We start from the raw sequence: 21,917 nt of genomic DNA, 5'->3' as shown, positions 1-21,917 counted from the left end.
AACATTCAGAGTTTTAAAATTTTTACAGTGTAACTACAGAATGTAAATTCTTAATAATAAACGAAGCTAATAAAACATATGTTTTAAGCATAATATATAAACAAATTTAATCTCAAATGCATTATGATGAAGTTATGATTATCACAGATATACAGAGAGGGTTTCTATACAGGTATAGAAATATTAAGTAACTTGTTTCAGATAACAGTAAATGGAGAAAACAAGATAGAAGCACAAGCAATTTCTTCCAAAGTAAGTTTACCTAATATCTAATTCTCGATTAATAATTTTCTTTAGTAAATTTACTCTCACTTATCACATTACACTTTTTAAAAAATTCTACAGTATTTGCTGCCTTTTCTCAATTTCAACCAATTAATTCGTGCTTATTTCACCAAAACAATAGTTGTAATCATGTGAGAACAAACTCATATTATCAAATCTATGCCATGTATATAATCTACTTCTGTACCTATAACATATCTCCTGTATTCTTAATTATATGATTTTCCTTTTTACCTATCTGTATCTAATCCTTTCATTGGTGAAATATTCTCACTCTCTATACACAAATCAGGGAGTTTTGGGCTGCTTTTCCCTCCATCCTTTATTTGTGAAATTGTTTTTTTTTATTTTACCGGATTATTCCCTTTACCTCTACTGGATCAATCCTTTTAAGCTTAAAGGTGTACCCTAATATATCACATTAAAAGAAAAGGACACAAGGGGCGCCTGGGTGGCGCAGTCGGTTAAGCGTCCGACTTCAGCCAGGTCACGATCTCGCGGTCTGTGAGTTCGAGCCCCGCGTCAGGCTCTGGGCTGATGGCTCGGAGCTTGGAGCCTGTTTCCGATTCTGTGTCTCCCTCTCTCTCTGCCCCTCCCCCGTTCATGCTCTGTCTCTCTCTGTCCCAAAAATAAATAAAAAATGTTGAAAAAAAAAAAAGAAAAGGACACAAGCATCTATCTTGATGGCGTATCCTTATACAGCTACCACATTATTTCTCTGCTCACTTTTCAGCAGAAATATTAAAACACTTCTCTAAACATATTACTTTACTGTCTCAATATCCCAGTAAGGAAAAATCAGAGCTGAGATGACTGTTCCTACATATTTTGATGAGAAAAAGAGATTTTGTTTTCAGGACTAATAATAAACATTTTTATGTCTAAGTATACACATTTTTCATACAATAATTATAAAATTACCTATAGTATTACAAGCACAATTATAGCATCTTTCCATAACCAACATAATGCATTTAAGAACATGATTCAGAATGTCATTTTTTATATTCAGATAATATACATTTAAACAAAAAATTTGTTCTCAAGGTACTTTTTACACCTTTTCCTTAGGGGTGAGGTCATATCTTCTACATGTTGGTGTTATGATTTTATTAAATGAACATTTGTTAAGTGAAGCATAAGGTGCCCGATGGTGAGTCAAAGTTCGACAAAAGACCACAAGAAAAATTGAAACAGAAAAGTTTATTACTTTTAAGTACTGGGGGAGTTACATGGCCTGACTCGAGGGCCTACCCAGCAAGGTCAAGGTAGGATGTAGGCAGACAGAATGACAGGACATGAGGCACATGCATTTATTAGGGCCCATTTGTAGAGTGCTTTGGGGTTCTCAGGGTAGGGCCAGATTACTCAATGTAAACCAAAGGAGCAGGGTTTTGGTGAGCTTCACAGGGATCTTATTTAAGAAGTGCACAAGGGGAAGGCTGTGGCAGGCAGGAAAGACAGTTGATCACAAGGGCTTTTGTGGAAGTCACATCAGCAACTTACATTGGCTTGTTGCTCTGTGGGCTGCTCTCCGGGACATGTCTGTGCATGAGGGGCTGGTGTTGATTTAAGGTCCCTATAGGCAGCTTAGGCAAATAAAATGGATGCTGAGGTAGCATGAGTAGCTTAGATAAACTTTCAACAATTGGAAAGGCAGGTAAAGCTAATTTTTTGAGGAACATTAATTGTGGCAGAGATAACTGGCACAAAAATAAGCCTGCATTTTCAAAAGGGAGTGAACTATTTTCCAGATGAATTCATAAAGCAAGCAGTCCCAGAACTCACTGGGAGAAAGACAAATCTTGATTAAAATCAACCACTTAAGGCTGTTCACCAAAAAGAATTTCAGGCTTTTGTGTATGCACAGACAATAAAGTTAACAGGGCCATCAATCTTAGAAATAATACACATTAGCACCTTAGAATGATTGATACTACTAATATTCAACCCAAGGGGAACATGAATCCAAAGTGTCTAAGAGGAAAGACAATTATTTTTCATACTAACTTAGTATTGGAGCTATTTATATGTTGAGCAGGAATTACAAGTTGAAAAATCTTATTGTATAGTACTGTTTAAATTAATGCATAGAAATACTGGCCCAGTTTATATTTCTGAACATGGTGGCATGGTAATTCCCAATTTAAGAACACATATGGACATATTCATATATAGATAACTGGATTAAACCAACCCTACTTTAAAAACTCAGTCCAGATTATAATCATGAGAATAGGATAAACAAACAAAGCATTGCCTTTTATAGTCTGTGTTATTAAAGAAGCATATTCATGTCTGTGTGTGGTACAAATGATAGAATTTAAAATCAGACACAACTTAACCCAATATTTAAAATGAACAATTTTTTTGAACCTCAAATATTGAACTAAAAAAAGGTGCAGTATTTTTAGCCAATTGGAGTCAATCCCACATTAAGAAATATAAATGTAGCATTGAAAATAGAACAGTGCTATGCTAAGCTGTGAAAACCGAAGCACATGCTTGCCATTTTTTAATTGGCTTATTTTCATCTTTCTAGTGAATCATTTTAAACTTTTAATGGATTTAATATCTGATTCTCTTGGAAGGAAGACTACTAAAACTTCAGTTTTGCATAATTACATAGTTCTGCATAATTTACAAAATATATCTATAAATGTTGTAAAGCCATTCTTTCTACCCATTTCCTTATGTTATATGCTACTTATTGAGCACTTTATCTGTACTGCTTTGAATTGCTTCAAACAGTTGAAACTTATCTTCTCTATGAAATCCTATTTTTTTGAGACTGAAAATCTGATAATCCCTCCATCATAATCTTAAAACAAATGTTTATTAAGCACATGCTTTAAATCAGGTTGTGCATTAGTTGCTAGGGATACAAGACTAAAAAGAGGTATAAATTCTGCCTTTAGAGAGACAAATGGGTGTAATACAATATAGTAAATATTGCTGAGCTGTGGTGGTATAAAAGGCAAATCAGGTAAAGTAATAATGTATATGATATTTTAAAGGGGTCCCTAAGGATACATTGGGATGAATGACAGTAAAAGCCTTAAGCTTTTTTGTTATCCTTTATAATACTTAACATAGCATTACTCATTTGTGCCCACCAAATACACATCGATGAACTACATATCTTTGTTACAAAGTTGTGGGGAGGAGGAGGACTTAGTAATTTTTGCAGTTTTTGCCTGTTTGCCAACAACTTTATAACATTACAGAGCTATAAATCACTCATATGCCTGTAAACAACCATAGCCACTTATGTATTTCCCTACACATATATTACCTTTTAGCTATGCTTCCATTAGATAGCAATAGAGTATTGTTAAAATATGAAATAAAATAAAATGCAAGGAACAGGTACATTTATAAGTTACTCTAAAAAGGTTTAAAATATTTTTATGAGAATTACATGTTGGCTAAATACCCAAAGAGTTTATGAAAATTTTATGTTGGCCAGATAAGATAAACTTTCTTTCTTCATAAAATGCAATCCCTCATACATTTGTTGAATACATTAACTATTCTATTTATAAAGACAAAGCAACAATTGAACAAACAATGCCTACACAGCAAGTTAAAAATGTTAGATTTGAAAATAGCTTTCAAGTGTTCTCCAACTATAATTGTTTTAACTTTTAAAAAGCTGATCTGTTCATTTTTACTATTTTTTAAGACCTTCAGTATAAGTTTTATCTCTGAATGATCATGCATACTTACATCTTTATTGTTCTGAAAAAAAATTTAATACTATTCATGATTATAAGTTTTGCAATCTGAAATAAATATGAATTAAATGCATAACTGACAAACTGATGTTATTATTTGGTTGGTCACTTATGCTTGCAAAGTAAGTGGGTTTCTCAATATACATTGATCTTTTAATAAATATTAAACCATTTACATTTTAATTGATTTTAAAAGAAGCTGCTTGGAAATAAAAGTTACATTATTGACTCAGAAATATATTTCTGAAGCATTAAATAATAGATAATGACTTTATGGGGTCTGATTTCTTATATTTAATTCTAAGAAATAAATATAGGGGTGCCTGTGTGGGTCAGCTGGTTGAACGTCCGACTTCAGCTCAGGTCATGATCTCACAGCTTGCGAGTTCGAGCCCTATGTAGGGCTCTGTGCTGACAGTTCAGAGCCTGGAGCCTGCTTTGGATTCTGTGTCTCCCTCTCTCTCTGCCTCTCCCCTGCTTGCACTCTGTCTCTCTCTCTCTCAAAAATCAATAAACATTAAACATTTTTAAAAATAATGATATAGATGGATAATTAAAAAATAGCTTATTGTTGTAGTTGATATTTTATATATAGAACTTTACTGGTGTTATAGATGCTTCCATGTTATACTGAAAATTCTTATCTGTATCCTATGGCCACCCTCTGAGGCTGGATTGAGATAGTCTATCACCGCAGGAAAATATGGCAAACAAACAAAAAGAAACAAATAAGCAGAACATGGAGCCAGTTCAAGGGGGGAAATGGAAAGAAGTTGATGAAACAAAGCAAGTATATTTTCTAATGGCTTGGAAAAAAAATACAAAAGCAAAGAATATGGTTAGGTCACATAGTAAAGAGGCTTTAGGAGAAACATTACCTTTGAAGTCAGAATATGGAGTTTGAAAACTGAACTTGTAAGATTCTGTTCAAAAGATATGCAAATAACCTTTGATTTCTCATTAAAAAATAATGTATGATAGTTAACTACTGAAACAATGCCCGAACTATACCTTGTACCATCCTAATGCATACTACGTCCTTAATAAATGTTATATCCATATGGGTCTTCACAGTTCATGGTGCTATAATCTGCAACAGTTAAAAACAGTTTATATGATTAAAAAAACAGGATTACTAAGAAGAGCGTAGATATGAGTAATCTAGAACACGGGCTTTCAAAATTTAGGAGTGTAAAAATAAAAATAATTATGAGACTTACTTAAATGGCCCAAACCAGAGTCTCCGCTTCAGTTGGTTGAGAGGAATGCGTAGGTATCTGCATTTTTATTAGGTCCTCAACTGATTTTGTGATGAGAAAAATTCAAATTCTGTGGCCATTGCAGCTCAAGCTTCCTTGAAAGATCAAGACTTCATCCTTATGTGAAAGAAGAGCTTATTATATATGACAATCAAATATTTGGCTTTATATATCAATATTTATCAATCATATTAATGTCTCTCAAACTTGAATAATAGACACATTTAAAATAAACACATTCTGAGGGGCTGCCACCTGTGTCCAAGATGTAATATCAGTGACCAAATTTACCTTCCTATCTGAAACATCCAATATCTGTCTCTATTTCTATTTCTATCCCTGTCTCTGTCTCTCTCTATCTCTGTATCTGTCTATATTATTTTTATCATCTATATCATCTATCTCTTTGTTTATCTGCATTATCTATGTGAACATATGCAATGGTTTTCAAGACACCAGATGACAATGAGTAATGTTTTCTGACAGATGGGAAACAAAGAAAATACTTTCTTCACTACTTCCTTGAGAGAATTCACATGCTGAGGCAGGGAAAGGGAAAGCAAGGCAAGAGTCCAGAGAACTCCATGATTTGAGTTGAAGAGACAGAGCTGAAGGTTCAGAAAGAAAAACCGGGCTGAGAATTACAACCAAGATTACTGGAGAGAGGATAACTACAGAGAGATAATTCTGCATATCTGAATAGAGTCTGAATACTAATCAGCACAAGTGTTTGAGAAAACTACCCAAAGCCGAGTTAAAAATAAAATCCAAAAAGATTAGAGAACAATGCCCTGTGTTCATACAAGGCTGAGAAAGTGCCTTTTCCCACCAGCTACACCAGACAAATTGAATAATTTATGATATTGTATAGAATACTCAGGATAATCTTGCCTCAGATATCAGGAGTAAAATGCCCCATACAGATCACTATTCTAGACACACCTATAAAATCATGAATTCATAATGAACCTGAACACTCAGACTCTAAATTAATTATATCCTAGAACAAACCTCACAAATATGTATAGGAAAAAATTACATGCAGATCCTAACATGGTATCATCCACAACTCTCATAAACTTATTCAAATATCTGCCAATGCTTTGTTCATACAGTAGTATATATGGTAACATGTAGACATTGTTTGATGCAGTCACGTAAATTATATATCAAGTGTTCTTTACTTTTTTGGCATATATCATTAAGACAATTTTGAGTGCATTGTGTGAATTGATCATAAACTATACACTGATATCTCATAGACATAAATATTCCATCTGTGGTTATCTATGTAAGTATTCACAATATGTGTGAACTTTGCTATCTAAATCAAAGCACACTTGGCCCCTACTTTTAAAAATATAGTAATTAAGGAAAATATTTAAGGAAGAAATTAAAAGAAATGTTTTCTAGTGGTGGGAACTGTATAAGTCACTTCTGAGGACATAATGCTATTATTATAGTGAAAGGTGATGACACCTCATCTAAGATACTGGCAATAGAGATAATGGAAGTGTTTAACAATGTTTATGACTGTGATATTTATGGTAAGAGTCACAAAGAAAAATTATTTCAAAAGTGAAAGTGATAAGCTCTTCCTTATCCAAAACAAAATCATACAATGATCATTGTCTTCCCAATTTCTTCCCAAAGATATTTTGGATGAAAAGTTAAATAGTTCAAATCTTCATAGTTAATTTGTATCTTTGTACAAAATTTAGGAAACTAAAGAAGACTATTTTTTACATGAACTATTACTATGCCAATCTTTAAATTACATAGATAAAGGAGACAATCACGACCTGAATAGGCTATGAAAACCACTAAATGGACAAATAACAATGTACTGGTTGATGGACAAAGTGGTTAACTAAAACAGAATGCTGGGATGGTTGGAACTGTGTATGTTGAGATATCTGTCAGAAAAGAATACATGTACTAGTCATTAAGGACTATTTGAAATATAAGAAAGCATACTGTGATAACTTGGTAGTGTTGGGAGCAGGAATATTTTTTTTTAATTTTTTTTTTAACGTTTTTGTTTATTTTTGAGGCAGGAGAGACAGAGCATGAACAGGGGAGGGTCAGAGAGAGGGAGACACAGAATCCGAAACAGGCTCCAGGCTCTGAGCTGTCAGCACAGAGCCCAACGCGGGGCTCGAACTCACAGACCACGAGATCATGACCTGAGCTGAAGTCGGCCGCCTAACCGACTGAGCCACCCAGACGCCCCGGGAGGAGGAATATTTAAATGAAATAAAATAAGCAATCATAATAGTTTTGTCAAATTTCACAGAATGTTTTAACCCTAAATCTGGCATAATCAGCTAACTTTAATGAGCATCAAGACATATAGGCTGATTAGCTTATATATTATCATAAAATCTCTGAGCAAATCCATGTTTAAAGTAAGGACTTTGTGCGCTCAGTGCATAGTATCTTAATATAAGTTATGTTAAGTTACATACTTGATAAATTTTGAATATCATTTATGTGTGTGTGTGTGCATGTTTTGATGACCAGTGAGATTATGCTAAGTATTTTAACCAAATGGTGAGCAAGTTTTGACTGAACTACTGAAGAATTTAGAGTAGTTCATTCAAGCAGTATAAAACATTCTAACTTCTACACTCAGATAACATAAGGATACTTAAAGAAGGTTAAATTAATTTTAACATGGATAACATTGAGAAACTTGCATCATCAATCCAGTGAGGCATATTTCTTCCTTTTTCCATTTAGCCCACTAACTCTTTCTATAAAAGGAAAGAATTTACATAGGATACATATTCTTCCTGCTGGATTTACAGTTTTTTGAACCGCAGGAAAGCAGTGCACTTTTTAGATGACCCTGATAATTGGCTTATATGGTGACTTATTCAGTGATGTGCATGCTGTGAAATCCCTTTTTCTTGGAGTAACAGCAGAGAAACCAGAGGCCCAGGTACCTTGTATATCAAGAAGATTAAATATTTGCAAAGCTCAAAAGAAACTACGGGGGTTTTGAGAAATTTACATATACATATGGGTTTGTGTATTTACTTTAGTAAGAATCTACACACACACACACACACACACACAGCAAGGTTCATAGACTTGAAATTCGTTTTAAAAATCTGTTTTTTCTTGGATTGCCTGTATACCTATTTATGACTAACTTGCAGTTGCTGAGACTTGCAGTTGTGTTAATTCATCCAACGCATTATGCTGACTTTTGTACAATGATCATTACTTCATATTACCAATGAATTTGAAAATGTGCTAAAAGGCAATCTTTTGAAATGTGTTAGTTTTGAAAGTTATGTATGGCATTGATTTACAGACAGCTGTGTATTCAAATGAGTTTATGATCACAACACATTTCCCATAAAATAATGGGCAATATTGTTGATTAAGTAACAATTTAAATGTGTTGTTTTAGTATTCTAACTACCACTCATTGAGGAATTATTATAGAAGTCTCTTCCAGCACATCAGTTATCAGTCCTTTGGAATTAAAATCTATGTGCAAAACATTTATTTTTAAAAAATTTTTAATGTTTATTTCTGAGAGAGAGAGAGAGACATAGTGCAAGCAGGGTAGGGGCAGAGAGAGAGACGGAGACACAGAATCTGAAGTAGGTTCCAGGCTCTGAGCTGTCAGCACAGAGCCTGATACAGTACTCAAACTCACAAACTGTGAGATCATGACCAGAGCAGAAGTTGGACACTTAACTGATTGATCCACCCAGGTGCCCCATGCAAAACAGCTATAATATAAGAACATATTGTAAGTGATGCTGGAAAGGAGAAACTCCTAGAGGTTTATATTAGGACCCAGCTAAATATTTGCTTGAGTTATTTTTTCAAAATATGATAGGTTATATAAATATCCCAAAATAAAACCGCTCATCATATTCTCTTATTAATGTTTGTATTTGTGCAGTATTGGTTGTGATCTCTCCTCTTTCATTCATATTTTTATTTCTATGAGTCCTTTCTGTTTTCTTTTTAATCAGTCTGGCTAGAGGTTTATGAATTTTGTTAATTCATTCAATGTTATCAATTGATTGTTATTGATGTTCTCTCTCTCTCTCTCTATATATATACATACATATATATGTATGTATATATATATATATACACATATAAATTGATTTCTGCTCTTTATTATTTCCTGGCTTCTGCTGGTTTGGGGCTTTATTTGCTGTTCTTTTTTCAGCTCTTTTAGGTGTAAGGGTAGGTTGTGTATCTGAGACCTTTCGTCCTTCTTTAAGAAGGCCTGGATTGCTATATACTTCCCTCTTTCAACTGTCTTTGCTGCATCCCAGAGGTTTTGGGCTGTTGTGTTTTCATTTTCATCGGCTTCCATGTACTTTTTAATTTCCTCTTTAATTTTTGGGTTGACCAATTCTTTCTTCAGTAGGATTTTCTTTAATTTCCAAGTATTTGTGGTCTTTCCAAAATTTTTCTTGTGGTTGATTTTGAATTTCATAGCATTGTGTTCAGAAAATATGCAAGGTCTGATCTCCATCTTTTTGTACTTGTTGAGGGCTGTTTTGTGTCCTAGTATGTGATCTTTTTTGGAGAACATTCCATGTGTACTCAAAGAGAAAATGTATTCTTCTGCTTTAGGATGAATTGTTTTGAATATATCTGTTAAATCCATCCAGGCCAGTGTGTCATTCAAACCTATGTTTTCTTGTTGATTTCCTATTTAGATGATCTGTCCATTGCCATAACTGGGGTGTTCAAGTCCCCTACTATTATGGTATTATTATCAATGAGTTTCTTTATGTTTGTGATTAATTGATTTGTATCTTTGGGTGTTCTGTTGGGGGAACAAATGTTTACAATTGTTAGGTATTCTTGGTGGATAGACCCCTTAATTATGATATAATGTCCTTCTTTATCTCTTGTTACAGTCTTTATTTTAAAATGTAGCTTTTCTGATATAAGTATGGCTACTCCAGCTTTCTTTTGGTGACCATTAGCATGATACATGTTCTACATTCCCTTACTTTTAATCTGCAGGTGTCTTTAGGTCTAAAATGGGTCTCTTGTAAGCAGCGTATAGATGGTTCTTGTTTACTTATCTATTCTGATATCCTGTGTCTTTTGGAGTGTTTAGTCCATTGACATTTAGAGCGAGTCCTGAAAGATATGAATTTAGTGCCATTGTGTTGCCTGTAGAGTTGGAGTTTTGGGTGATGTTCTGTTGTCTTTTCTAGTTTCTGTTGCTTTTGTTCTTTTTTGTTTTGTTTCATCTTTTCTCCACTCAAAGAGTCCCCCCCCCTTAAAATTTCTTACAGGATTGGTTTAGTGGTCACAAACTCCTTTAGTTTTTGTTTGGAAAATTCTGTATCTCTCCTTGAATTTTCAGTGACAACCTTGCTAGATAAAGAATTCTTGGCTGCATAATTTTCTGATTCAGCACATTGAATATATCCTGCCACTCCTTTTTGGCTTGCCAAGTTTCTGTGGTTCTGCTGTGAACCTGATCTGTCTTTCCTTATAGATTAAGGATTTTTTCCCCCTTTCTCCTTTGCTAATTCTTTCCTTATCTGTGTATTCTGTGAATTTGACTATGATATGCCTTGTTGATGGTCACATTTTGTTGGATCTAATGGGAGTTCTCTGTGCTTCTTGGATTTTGATGTCTGTGTCCTTCCCCAGATTAGGAAAGGTTTCCACTTTAAGTTGCTCACATAAAACTTCTGCCCCTTTTTCTCTTTCTTCATCTTCTGGGACTCCTATGATTTGGATGTTATTATTTTTTAATAAGTCACTGAGTCATCTAAGTCTTGTATTGTGCTCGTTTGCCTTTGTTTTCCTCTTTTTTTCTTTTTCTGCTTTATTATTCTCCATAATTTCATCTCATGTATTGCTGATTTGCTGCTCTGCTTCATCCATCCTGGCTGTTGTGGCAACTATTTGAGATTGCATCTCATTTATAGCCTTTTTAATTTTGCCCTTAATAGATTTTACTTCTTTTACCTCCACAGAAAGGGATTCTATACTTTTTCAACCCCAGTTAGTATTCTTATTAATGTGGTTCTAAATTCTAGTTCAGATAGCTTGCTTATATCTGTTTTACTTAAGCCCCAGCTGTCATTTCTTCCTGTTCATTCTTTTGGGGTGAGTTCCTTTGTTTTGTCATTCTGGAGGAAGAAAAAAAATTAACATAAAAAAATAAAAGTTAAAAAGTTTAAAACAAAATAAAAAGTCACACAAACGAAGGTAGATCCTAGGTGTGTTTTGGTCTGCTTGTTGAAAGAAACTTGATAAAATAGAGAAAAAGGGATAAGAAAAAGAAAAAAAGGTAAGAAAAAATGTAAAAATAAAAAAAATGATATAATAAAATAGAATAAAATGAAATAAAGAAAATTAAATAGCATAAACGATTTTAAAAAGTGAAAAAATAATAATAATTTTTTCTTTCTGTTTCCCAGAATAATAAAGAAAAAAAAACAATTTAAACAAAGACAGAAGGAAAAACAAAATAAAACAAACAAAAAGTGAATAAATGAGCCAGAAAATAGAATGAAACCTGAATGAAGTTACATCTAGTTTCCCCTAGAACTCAAACTATGAAGAATTCTATATTCCTTGCACTAAGTAGGTGGAGAGACTTGTGCTGGTCTTCTGGGGGAGGTGCTTGGAAGGCACAGTTGGGTGTGGCTTGGCGTAACAGCTCCGTTCTTCTGGGGGGTGCTGTTTAGCTTACTGGGATGGATCACTGTGGCGTCAGTGCCCATGCATGCATGTGTGTTGGAGAGGTGGAAATGGCTTCACCCAGCTCTCTAATCTCTGCCACATGAACTTTGTGCTCTCATCGACCCACAATCAAGCACCCCTCCTTTGTCTCAGGCCTCCATTCACTCCCTGCCTCTACCTTGTCCATGTCCAAGCTGTCAGCCTACAAGCTGGCACCTTCCTGCAGGTGAGACTGTGTTTCAAAACCCCTCACTTCAGAGATCCCTGTGGCTTGGATCTGTTCAGACTCTGGGGGAGGGTCTTGCTGAGTAGTGGCCAGGTGCCGGCTTGCCCCAGAAAACATTCACACGATTGTGCAGCAGCAAAAGTTCAGAGATTGTGGCAATTTATGACACACAGCCAGCAGCAAGATTCACCATACTGTAGCATCTTTTCTCAGTACCAGCAAACATGGCTGCTCTCCAGCATCTGCTGGGACCTTTACCTGTGGAGAGGCCATATGGCCTCTACCAAATGCTCTCCAAGCAGGGGAACTGCTTCTCCCCATGTGGCACATGGATCCCTCAGACACTGTTACCTACTTCTGGGGATTTTCCCTTTATCCTCACCTGAGCACCACCAGGTACGATGTTCAGAATTTCTGACTCTGTACTCTGCTATTTATAGAATCCTGGTGGTATTGAAACCCTCTTCTTTGTCCCTGTCAATGGTTTTAGAGAATAGATTTCTTGTTCAGTCCCTTGTGGGTGTTTTCACTCTTTCTTTTTTTCTCCAGATACTTTTGGGGGAGTGCTTTTCCTGCACTATCCTGATGCATTGCACTCTCCCCCTTCTTCTGTCCTCTCTTCACAAAAACATTTCCCTACCCTCTGCAGCTTTTCTCTCCCCCAGTTCACCTCTCTGTACAGTGTACCTGCTGAGTTCTGTGGCTCATGTTATGCATGTTGTTGTGTTAATCCTCAGATCATTTTCCTAGGTGTGCATAATGGTTTGGTACTGATCTAGCTTCATTTCAGGGAAGAGACAAGCTGAGTGGGTCTCCATGTTACTCTTCTATCATCCCCCTTCCCAGTATTATCTCTCTTATCTCTTCAAGCAAATGGTGTTTTCTAGGTCTACTGGCTGTTAATATCCATCTCTCATATTTTAAAAAAAGATGATTAGACTTTATAAACTTCTGGCTCTCCTAAATGGAAGGGTTAGTTTGTTTTTTAATCAAAAATTTTCATTTGATCATGGAAACACATTATCAAAATAATAAGTAAAAATTGTTGATTGAAAAATACAATTTTAGAATATTAGGCATATAACAATGTCAATAAAAAGGATCATAATAATCACTGTTCTTAACAATACCTGTTCCTCAGGGGAAATTAGTTAACAAAAGTCTAATTTTCTGGGTTATTGTCATAGCCTAACTGATCTAAAGGAAGGTAAATACCCACCTCCAGTCCACTGTAGCCATCCTGTCCTACCTAAGAGGGAAGAAAAAACTAAGAAACATTTGTGAAGTTGAGTCCTGAGGCATAGGCTTACCAAAAGAGTGAGATCATTCTGTAGGGCTATAGAATACTTTCCTCCTCCTGGTACATTACCACCACAACACAAAAGGTCCATATATAGTAATTCCTCTAACTCAAACATCATGTTGTGCTACAGAAAAAGAAGAACAAATGCAAGGTTTACCAAAAGGCAAGAAACAAACAAAATCCACAATTTGAAGTGACAGATCAAGCATTAGAATTTTACATAGCAGAGATGTTAACATTTTCAAACTGGATATTTAAAACAGCAATCATTAAACAAATATGATTGAAATGCTGTGGGCTCTAATGGAGAAAGTTGACAGCATGAAAGAACAGATAAGCAACATAAGCAGAGAGATGGAAATTATAAGAAAGAACCAAAAAGAGACTTTAGAGATAAAAAAAACACTGCAATAGAAATGAAGAATGCCTTTCAGGAGACTGGATACAGCTGAGGAAAAAAAAATCTGATCTATAGGATGTATCACTAGAATCTTCAAATGCAAAAAGCACAGAAAACAAAGACTGAAAAAAAAAATGAAGCAGAAGATCTAGCAACTTTGAGACAACTATAAAATGTGTAACAAATGCATAATGAGATACCAGAGGAAAGGAAAAAAATGGGGACAAAAGACTTATTTGAAACAATTTCTGCACATTAATGTCATATACCAACCCACAAATTAAGGATGCTCAGAGAACACTAAATATGACAAATTTTAAAGTATATTTTAATTAAATGAAAGTGAAAACACAACTTACAAAAAATTTGTGAGTTTCATAGGAAACAGTCCTTAGAGGGAAATTTATAGCATTGGATGAATATATTGGAAACACAGGAAAATCTAAAATCAGTCATCTAACATCTCACCATAGGAAACTAGAAAAAAGAGAACATTTAATACAAAGTAAACAGGAGAACTTCAATAATAAAAATTAAAGCAGAAATCAGGAAATAAATAGGAAAAAAGACAAAACTAAATGTTGGCACTTTGAAGAGATTAATAAAGTAGTAACACTTGAACCAGGCTAACGAAGAAAAAAAATAAAGGGTAGAGAAGATACTTATTACTAATATCACAAATGAAAGAAGGCACATTCTATAAATCCTATAAGCATTAAAAATATAATAAAGACATAGTGTGAACAACTGTATGCCTAGATCCGATAACCTAGGTGAAATAGATCAATTAAAAGGCACAATATGCCAAAACTCATACAAAAACAGACAATTTGAATAGGCCTACTTCTATTAAAGAAATTGAATCAGTTTCTTACAAAGAATGGTGGTTTCTTACAAAGCTAAACATATTTTATCACATGATCCAGCAGTTGTACTTCTTGGCATTTACTCAAAGGAGTTGAAACTTATGTCCATTCAAAAACCTGCAGATGAGTGTTTATTTCAGCTCTATTCATAATTGGCCAAGCTTGTAAGCAGTCAAGATGTGCCTCATTGGGCCAATAGATAAACTGTTGAATATCCAGATAATGGAATATTATTCTGTGCTAGAAAACAAAAACAAACATGAGGCCATAAAAAGACATAATAACATGGAGGAACTTTGAATGCATAATACTGGGTAAAAGAAGCCAATATAAAATGGGTGCATTTTATATGATTCCAACTACTGTGTGACATTCTGGAAAAGGCAGACCTATGGAGACAGTTAAAAGATTAGTGGTTGTCAGGGAACAGGGGGGAGGGAGAAATCAATAGGTGGACCACAGGATTTTTGGGTCGGTGAAAATACCATAATGATGGCTACATATTATACATTTTCCCAAACTCATGAAATGTACAACACGAAAGTGTTAAACTAGGAGTTTTGGTGATAATTATGAGACAATCTAGGTTCAGTTGTCACAAATGTACTATTCTAGTGATGGATGCAGAAAATAGGAGAAAGTATATATATGTGTGGGAGCATGGGGTATATGAGAAATTTTTGTACTTTTCCTTCAATTTTGCTGTGAGCCTAAAACTTCTCTAATAAAATAAATGCTATTTTAAAAAGTATGCTAACTAAAAAACTTCATTACTCATTTTTGAAATATCTTTACTAAATATTCAGTCATTTTTGTACTTACATAATTATGGTAAGGGTCTTCAGGGCAAGACAGTTTAAATTGCTTTTAATTTATTAAGGCCAATTAATGAACATAGAAGGAAAGTAATTAATCATAATTAGGCTATTAGCAATTGTGACAAACAGTACAGTTTACCTCAAATTATCACGTGAAGGATAAAAAGAGAGAAGGGGGAAAGAAAATAATCTAAGACTAATTAATGACAACCAGGATGACTTCTCCTGTTAGTACAGTGATATATTAACTAGGATATAATTTTAGTACATAGTAGAGAAAAAAATTTGTGGCTTAAACAGAGTTGAATTTATTTTCTCCAATGTAATATCTGGATTTAACTTGTAATAACCCTTTTAAGGTTTGTAAGAGATCTCTGTTTCAAAATGTTATCTAGCACTCTGCCACCTTCTGTCTTGTTGCTGTTTTGGTTTTAGTGTGATGGCCTCATCTGCATTTTACAATTTTACAAAATGGAACAATGTTGACCATGTTCTAGGAACCTGGATTAGAGAGAGGAAGAGAGAGGAAAGATGTTTTATTTCTTTGATGGGAACAGCATGGAAATTGTATACATAATTTTTAATGTAAATATATCTCATGCATTATTTTAACATACTTATATTCAAATATTGGAAGAATGTGTTGCTTATCTGAAATTCCTGCATTTTATTTGCCTACTATACTCACATCCCATTAACCAGAACTTAGTAAAAAATCGCCTAGTTTTTTAAGGAAAACTAAGAAATGTTAAGGCTATTCCGGATGGTTTTGCAACAAGGTTAAAAATCAGGGGTTCTATGATTATAGGTATTAAAAAATACAACTACAGTTTCTAGAAGTGGTCTCTCCTAGGACTAATAATGGCCATTTGTAAATTCAGTTTTTCTGTAACAGACTTGAAGGAATTAGTGATAAATGAATGAATCCAGCTGGAAATATACCCATACTTATTTTGGATTTCCTATTTATAAACTCCACTTGCCATAAAATTTATAGGTTTTTATCCCTTTATATGGAACCCAGATCTATGTCATGAGGTCCTTAAGGTTGACTGCCAGTGATTTGGGGCCATTTAATCCTTGGGGGGTTAACAGATTTATCTACTCTGTCATGATCACATTGAGCAAATCTGGAACACAAATGTCAAATCAGATATTTTAGTTTCCCATCATACTTACTAAAAATTTAGTTTGTGATTCAATTGGTAAATGCTTTATGAGGAACCACGAAGTCATCTACTTAAAGAGATCATAATATTAGTTTTAGCCATGCCTGTTGCAGGCTTAATCATAGAGAGATTAACACGCAAGTCCCTTCTTCCCAGAGTCAGCCATGATAGCCCAGCTCCCTTTAAGACTCAAACTTTAGTTTTCCATTTACTTTCTTCCTTTTGTGCCAGACTTTACTTCTGATTCTTCTTACATTGTTGTAGTTATAATTATGACTTACTATTTTTTGAAGACAGGACTTCTGATCTACAGTAAATATCACATTAAATTCATATTTGTTCTGTAATCAAATATTTTGTATTTTAGTCTTTTAACTTATTCATCATCTTAATTACTTGTATTAATATGCATACCTTTTGTATTTTTTTTTTTAATTTTTTTTTTCAATGTTTTTTATTTATTTTTGGGACACAGAGAGACAGAGCATGAACGGGGGAGGGTCAGAGAGAGAGGGAGACACAGAATCGGAAACAGGCTCCAGGCTCCGAGCCATCAGCCCAGAGCCTGACGCGGGGCTCGAACTCACGGACCACGAGATCGTGACCTGGCTGAAGTCGGACGCTTAACCGACTGTGCCACCCAGGCGCCCCTACCTTTTGTATTTTTAAGAGAAGAATTTATTTTAAGAGTATTGAACTATACTAAGTTAAAGAAAAAGCCCAGGATAATACCAAAATAAAATTTTCTTCTTATTTAGATTATTCTATTGATCACTACTCCAGGTTTGGTGATTTAATTATCTATTAGCCAGCCCTGTCTTTTCTGTCTATCAAATTACTTAAAATATAGAGTGTACTTATTGTTGTTAAATTCAATGAAGTAATACTTATGTAAAATGACAGAATAGGCCACCCTACATTTTCCAACTTTTGTAACAGGGAAATGTATGACATGCTCCATGTTGCACATTTTCTATCTACAAAAATAGTTTTTTTTCTATAATAAATATTGGGAGTTAAAACAAGAAATGTGATTTCTGTGCTTGCTTTATCTGCCAAAGCTAAATAAAGACTGAGTTCTACAATAAGATTTGACCTCAAAATTCTTATTCATTAAAATCCCAGATTATCAAGTAAAAAAGTATTTTGCCAAGATAACATAAGAAGAACATTAGGAACATCATTTTGAGGCACATAGGAATGAACTACTTGTATTTTCAACAATGTCAATCGTCAAGTATATTTCAAATATTTGATTAATTTTGCTATATTTTTCGTGTTAATTAAAATAAATGGGACTGATATGGAAAGAAAATAGTATAGGCTTACATAATTAACATAACCCTAATGTTGAGAGTACTAACAAAACTTTTATGTCAACATTTATGTATCATGAAAGAAACTTCCCCTTGTCTTTAATGGAATCTGGGAGTTATTGAAAAACAATAAGGAAAATGCAGTCTAAATCAGGCACTAACTTTAATATAACTTTCTTTTTCTAACAGCCAAATTCATATATAATACATAGTTTACTTCTTTATTGTAGCTTAGAAAGTTTATAAATAAAAAATATATACTGTTCTTTACTTAATATTAACTCTCTCTATATATGTATATGACCCACATATGTATGTGTCTCAAACTTGATTGAGGTTAAAGTAATACTAATACCAAAATTTAGACTGAGAAATTTTTTCTACTTCAAGTTTATCATGAGAAATTCTTCATTCTCTGTATTCATTTAATATCTTTTTAAAAATCATGTGTTGAGTATGAGCTTGAGTATTGGCCTCAAATATGTTCTTGAAATTACAGCCCTTTAATCATATGCTAAGAGCATCTATATCATTATATTTTGCATTTCCAAGAAATGTCACTTCTAACCTCAGGGAAACATTATGTAACCAAAGAGGGATATCAGCCAATGAAGAGATGAAATGTGAGATCATAGAAAAAAATCACCAGTAGTAAATATAGAATATCTTACATAGATAAGTATGACCTAACTTGTATTTGTGGAATGTAACTATTGAGGATAAATCTTTAAAAGTTACATTACTTTTATTGTATTTTATTTATTGTCAGCAACTCACAATGCCCAGGCCACAGGGAGGAGAAGGGAGGAGAGATTACAAAGTGGCAACACACTTCTCAGCATGAGGAATAGGTTTGTTATCTGGATTATGTTGATGATTTCACACATGTCAAGGTCAAAACCTATCAAATTTTACTTAACTGTACTTTATGGGTGTGCCAGTTACACCTAAATATAGCTGGTTAGCCAAAGGGGAAAATGGAGAGAAAGGGGTAGAGAAAGAGAGACAGAGTGACAGAGAGAGGGACTTTTCATTAATTTATCTTTTTCAACAACCACATTCCCTGTGATATTGGCTAAAGGAACCTCTCCTGGCTTTTTCATCTTGTAGTTCTCTTTTTCTTTGCTCTTTCATAAATGTTTTGTTGCCCTTACAAGCTGTTACTTAACCCATGTTTAAACTGCTGTATTTAAAGTACATTTAAAAAAAATGTATTCTATTTTGTGGTATATAACTGAGAAGAATTCGACACATTGCTAAATGCATGAAAACACTAAAGAATAGTCTATCATTGAAGTGGATAGATTTGATTTATAAGGTAATATTAAGTACAGAGGAGACAGGTAGTAAAAGCAAAATTTATTGAGCATTATATAATTCATCTCTTCAACACATTTTAAATTATTTTATATGTGAACATTTTTTCCAAATAATTCAGTACAATGTGGACATAGTTTCTTTTTTATATAACTTTTCAGATGTTATAATGCTGTTCTTACAAATGCTATGCAAACAGTTAAATCACAACCCCTGCTTGGGGTATCTAGGTTGATAATGATCTAATTTATTGCTTAAAATTAGAGGGGCATGAAACTTAACATATTTTTTCTAAAACTTACACATCATTATTATAAATAACTCTAATTGCCAATTATTTATTCAATTATTCATATATTTTGTCAATTACCATTTAGATGTTAAAAGACATTATAACGGTTGGTACCATTATACTAACCATATAATTGGTTAGTAATCAATAAAGACTGTTTCCCCTTGATTTACAAACTTTTCTGTGAATAAGCCCATTAAAATAAATTATATTCTGGATGTTGGATATAAAGCAGTGAAAAAAGATATGAGGTCTCTGTGCTCTTAATCTGTATATTCTGGTCGTAAATTTACCTACCTAATATTTCATAATTTTGAAAATATTTCATATTCTCACTTATTCTTTAAACATCAATCTATCATTATTCATAGTTGAAATTGAGAATACTATAAAAATTTTGAAAAATCTTTCTGAATTCAGGGTGCCTGGGTGGCTCAGTTGGTTAAGCATCCAACTCTTGATTTCGGTTCACGTCATAATCTCACGGTTGGTGAGTTCAAGCCCTGCATCAGGCTCTGTGCTGACAATGCAGAGCCTGCTTGGGATTCTCTCTCTCCTTTTCTCTCTGCCCCTCACCTGTTCTATCTCTCTCTCTCAAAAATAAAGTTTAAAAAAATTCTTTAAAAAATCTTTCTGAGTTTTGCTTCTACTAAAATTTCAGTAAAGCTGATTTCACATAACACTGAGTAAAAGAAATTTTAAAAAGTTACTATTATTTTTTAATTTTGAAAATATCAAAGTCTATTACAATACAAATGTATTGTAGAATGAAAGTAAAGATGATAACAATACTCTTACAGACAATGAAATTATTCCAGAAAGGCATATCCACAACACAGATTAAATTAAACCTACTATTTCATAGTAGGCTAAAAGTAAAAACCAAACAAACAACAAATAGCAAGAAAAAAAAAAAAAAACAGAAATTAGGTGGTAGAAATAAATATATAGTTAGAAATAAAAGAAAACCATGTTTTAGAAATAAAAAACAGACTAAAAGTACTATAAGAGAGAAAATAGCAATGCCCTAAAGATAATACCTTAAACATAGGAGATGAAAAGAGAATTAAAAATAAACACTACAATAAATGAAGAATAGGAAATGACTAATATTGATCAGAAGCAAATAAAATCAAACACAGAATAATAGGAGTTTCTAAAGAGAAAAACTAAAAGTGAAATGGAGTAAAACAAACCTCAAGTCTACGATTTAGGTTCGCTAAATTGCTAAGATAAAAACAAAAAACCAGACTTGGAATCACATTTTGAAAGTCCATGCTGTGTGACAAAGTATATTTACCTAGAATGATCAACATTGGACATCTGGTAAAACTACTTTACTCTAAAAAAGAAACCATAATTAGTTATTTGGAAAAAAGAAAAAAAACAAAAACAAACAAAAAAAAAACCCTACCCTGTTTATAAGGAGAATGATTATCAGTATTTTTACAACAATAATTTATGCCAAAATTGGCATAAAAATTTTAAAGTATTTAAGGAAAAAAGAGTGAGCCACGTATTTTATATCCAGCAAAACTGATCCTCAAATATAATGGTCATAGACAAAATGTTATCAGTGTGCAAGAACTCAACATTTCCTCATGTGTCATTTCTGAAAAATTTACTAGAGAATGAATTCAGAAACCAAAATGATCAGAGACACCTAAATAAGTTGATGATGATCATTAAATTTAGTTTTCTGTAGAACCAAAACAGTATATTAAGAGGGAGACAATCTAGTATATAATTGTTTTGTATTTTGCCAGTGTAGCTATAGTACAACTACATCAAATGGAGAGAGGGAAAGCAGATGCAAAAAAAAAAAAAAAAAAATCTAAAATTTTAACAATTGTTTCAGCAATGGTATTAATACAGTATTTCACATATATATATTTTATTAGCTCCTAGCATCTATGTTATAAATGTAACTACGTGTACTTTATTATCTATATCATATATATAATATTAATATAAATATTTGTTAACTTTCCTGAAAGATCTGAAAATCTTTCAGAAAAATTTGAAAAAGCTCTAGAAAAAATGATCAATCTAGTAATATTCATCATGCCATTTTCAGAGAATGATAGAAAACTATTTATGTGGTAAATAAAGCAAAAGAATCAAGCATTTTTTCCAGATTTCCCTCAGTCTGCTCAAACCTTGGATTGCCAAATGAAAGATAAGGGCATTTCAAACACTAAGTGAAAAATAATGATACAAGTAGAATATCACC

This window comes from Panthera pardus, unplaced genomic scaffold (assembly GCF_024362965.1).
Source record: "Panthera pardus isolate Hobbes unplaced genomic scaffold, ASM2436296v1 HiC_scaffold_1, whole genome shotgun sequence".
NCBI classification, from domain to species: domain Eukaryota; kingdom Metazoa; phylum Chordata; class Mammalia; order Carnivora; family Felidae; genus Panthera; species Panthera pardus.
The sequence above is the reverse complement of the archived record's forward strand: the minus strand, read 5'-3'. Positions refer to the sequence as shown.